The sequence below is a fragment of the Carassius carassius genome, chromosome 38, assembly GCF_963082965.1.
Source record: "Carassius carassius chromosome 38, fCarCar2.1, whole genome shotgun sequence".
Lineage (NCBI taxonomy): Eukaryota > Metazoa > Chordata > Actinopteri > Cypriniformes > Cyprinidae > Carassius > Carassius carassius.
The window spans coordinates 16,192,784-16,197,114 of NC_081792.1; the positions used below are offsets into that span (position 1 = coordinate 16,192,784).

The following is a 4,331-nucleotide window of genomic DNA, read 5'->3' on the forward strand; positions in this document are numbered from 1 at the left end:
CTGTATTTTTATTCAAATTTCAACTAATTTAGGTTTGCACAAAATCTAGGGTTTTAAAACTATTTAGTTAATGCTTGTACAGTTTGGTCTATAGCAAAATATTTAAAAACTAGAACTCTTGATTTTAACACGAAAAAGACCATCCAGAAAAACAATATGCGACTGAAAGCTCTAATATCTGGCACAAGATAAAGTAGTTGATTCATTCTTGGAATGACATGGTGTTAGTTGAGCAACCTGGTGGAAATGGCTGTTATTTTGACCTCATTTTAGTCCCACTGCTGCATCCAAGAATAGAAGGCCTACATTTTGGAAAATAAAAAAAGGATTGGAGTGACGTTAGCTACAAACGCTGTTGCTTTCATGGTGTGCAGATGTATGCTGACTTTCCCACATCCAGTTCTGAACAAAGAACATTGTGCCGTGCAATACACTGTCTGTCTGTCTGTCTGTCTATATAGGCTAGTATTTGTGCACTTCTCTTCTGTTTATGCAGGTTTGAATTTGTATTCTGGGGGAGGGGAGGAGGATTCTGGGTTGCTTAGTTACCTCAAGGTCATTTTTACAGAGTTTCATAGACATTTGTTTCCAGAGAGCATGGCGCAAAAACCTTGAAACGGCAATAAAATCAAGGAAACATTGATTAGACTTTAAATGTTTAATTTAAATGTTTAACGGACAGTGCATTTAATTGTAGTTGCATTTGTCAGTCAGTGTGATCGTGTTTGTCTTGAGGGTTGTAAGAAACAGACATTTTCCATAGTTTTGTATTGAACTGTTCAAATTTGAAGTCTAGATTGTAGCAGATTAATTGCAGTAGATAATATTAAGTATAAAACTTACATTGCCCTTTACATTTAATACAAAAGTGGTTCTTTGATTAATTGAACACCCTTTTATTCATCTCAGTTCTATTTAGCACACATTCTTTTGCAGCTGGTAGAAGGTAACACTGGGAATAAATTGTTGCAACAATCAATCTTCAGCTATAATGCTACTTATTGATATGTAGCAGTTTTATTTATTCTGCTCAAATTCATGAAACTAAATTATACAGTTTTAATATATTTACAAATGTAATTTATTTGTGTGATGGCAAAGCTGATTTTTCAGCAGCCATTACTCCAGTCTTCATTGGCACACGATCCTTCAGAAATCATTCTTATGATGATTTGCTGATCAATAAACATCCTTATTATTGTTACTATTATAATATATGTCTTAATATTTTTTAGAAACCGTGATATATTTTTCGAGGATTCTTTGATGGATAGAACGTTTATTTGAAATAGCATTCTTTTCTAACAGTGTTAAAATCTTTTTAAGCATTTTTTAATGAAGAATTTGTTTCTTTAAAAAAGCGTAAAGATATAAATAATAAATAAAATCTGTCCCCAAATATATAGAATCTGAAGTATGAATATAATTTATAAAATCAGGATTTGAACCTCTTGCAGACTTAATTGACACTGAGTTGGAAGTAGAAGTACAGTAGTAGTATAAAGTGCTGTTCTTGTCTAATAATAATAATAATAATAACACTTTTAATGAAGTCCGTATCGTATTTATAAAACATTTTAAGAGTATTCTTAAGGCATTATAATGAATGCATAATATATAAAACAAAAACTTATAATATGTTGTATCATCTCATGAGTAATCATAACAGTTGTAGTGCATTATACTATTTCCTTATTTGTGGTTATCTTTTTAAGATTATGATGATTTATAATACACAATAAACACATAACTATATATGCTATGCTATAACAAAAATAATGATAATAAAAATATTTTTTTTTTAGATATCTGATCAGATGAATGTGTAATATGGAACATTTGATTTGAACTATATTTATTGTAATATCAGTAAGATACTGTACAGATCTTATGAGATTTATAATCCTTTATAAATTAAGTGGATTTAACATGATGTTTATTGTGTGTTATAAATAATCATACTCCTAAAAGTTATAACCACAAATAAGTAAGATTTGTTATGATTAGTTATGAGATGAAATAACATACATTTTTTTTAATAATACATTATCCATTTATAATAATGCCTTAAGAATACACTTATAATGTCTTATATATATATATATATATATATATATATATATATATATATATATATAAAGAGCTTCATAGAATGTGCTACCATATTGAAAATAATAATAATAATAATTACTCATATAAGTAATTATTTATTCCCATCCACAGTCTGAGTTGTACTGAAATGTCTGTCCATTGATATATTAGTATGCAACTCTATCTGCCATGCCAGAATTTTCCATATGTCCTTACAGGGATGTAACTTTCATAGGTTCCAGGCAGATTAACTGTATATTCCTCGAATAGCCTAGAGCATGACCCTCAGGCAGAAGATTCAGAGCTGGAGACAGATGAGGTCTCTGTCTTGGACTTCGAGTTGGAAGTATCTTCCTCCTCATCCTGGAAAGGATCTTTTCCACAGCACAGTAACAGCATCATGGAGTGACGGAACTGCTTATTCATGAAGACGTAAATGAGTGGGTTATAGAGTGCTGAGCTCTTGGCGAAAAATGCAGGGACGGTCATAAAAATAGGACCGAACTGACTCCCCTGGTTGGTGAAGATATACCAGGCGACGCTGGCGTAGGGGAGCCAACATATTAGGAAAGCGATGAGCATGAGGATTACCATTCTAGTAACTTCTCGCTCGGCCCTCTGGGTAGTCTCCGATTCTTGCTGCTGGGCGGCAGCGATCTTGACAGTGCAAAGCAGACGGCCGTAACAGAAAGAAATGATGGTGAGAGGAATTGAGAAGTGCACAACGAACATGTAGATGACAAAAGACTCGTTCTCAGTCTCCGGATTCAACGTGTAATAGTCCACTCCGCATGAACACTGCAGGCCCTCCGGGATGTAGCGGGACCATCCAAGGAGAGGCGGTATGGCACACGAACAAGCCATTATCCAACTAGTAGCGACACCGAATGTGGCATGGAGCTGCGTAAAGCGAAATTTGGTGAAGGGCTTGCAGACGACCACCCATCTCTCAATAGCCAAGACAACTAGAGACCAGAGCGCAATCTCACCACCGAGAGTAGCAAAGAGACCCTCCAAGTTGCAGCCGGCACGTCCTAGGACAAAATATCCATGTAAGGAGGTGTAGAAGGTGGTCGTGAATCCACCAAACACCATAAAAAGATCGGCCACGGCTAAGTTCAGAAGGATGTAGTTCAGGGGGGTTCGAAGCTTCTTGTTATCAATGGTCACGTACAATGTGAGGCCGTTGATGGGAATGCAGGTCACGATGAGGAAGAACATGTATGCAGCGACTCAGTAGAAGGCCATCAGTGAGGCCAGGTAGAATTGTGGGTATTCATAAGGGCTGCGCACCACACCGGTCACATTGGACATCGGAACGTAGAAGTCTGGTCCCACTGTGCCATTCATGGTGAGCGTTTTTTGTTTTTTTTCACCTCTCACTGTAGGTTTGTTTGGTCTGGGAAATTGAACACACTCCGCTTGGGTGCCTTTAAAGGGCAGATTATAGATTAGCATATTTGACTGGTCAGCAGAACTGTGGTTCAGCCAATGCTTATCATAATCTCTGTCCTACACATACACACTCATTGTGTGATCAGGTTATGTGGATTGAATCTGTCTACATCAATTGGGTTAAACAGATCAGTTGGTGCAGAGAGCAGTGTATTCTGGGTTCTCAAACAACACACTTCATGTTGTCTCCTTATTTAGTCCTTTTCATCTTTCAAACATCTATTGATAATTATCTCAAAGACAACTAAAGAGAGTAAGAGTAGACATGAACATGCACATGAACTTAAAAAAAAGACTTAAATACTCGTTTGTATGAGGGAAATTATTTTTTTTAAATGTTCTATTGATGGTCTTGCTTCACCAGTTCACCAGTGTTACTCAGCTTTTTTTAAATTAAGATTTGATTTCCATTTCATATCTTAAATGATAACAATTAGAGTTTGACCCTAGCCTTAAACCATCCACTTAAATTCAAAACACTAATAAAAAAAATTGTAAAGCCCTGAAACTTGAATTGGTCTATTTGGTATTCAGCCCTGGAGAGGAAGGCTATACTTCAATATTTCTCTCAAAAAGATTATTATTATTATTATTATTTAAATGGGTTAATATCTTTTCCACGGAGAAACACAAGTGAAAACATGATGTCAAGTCAACAGATGTGAAGAGATGAGACTGAAAAAAAGCGTCAGGAGACAGCATGAGCCCTCTGCTCTGTGCATTTCTTGGTCAATAAACTTCCCACGCGCCATCTTGTGGCAGTTTCCCTGCAACAGCAGTCCTAT

The 4,331-nt window shown here is 35.8% G+C and overlaps 1 pseudogene; it reads right to left on the bottom strand.

The window, feature by feature from the left end:
* Positions 1–2,122: 2,122 nt before the first annotated feature.
* Positions 2,123–3,542, bottom strand: LOC132119428 (rhodopsin-like; annotated as a pseudogene).
* Between the last annotated feature and the right edge of the window lie 789 nt (positions 3,543–4,331).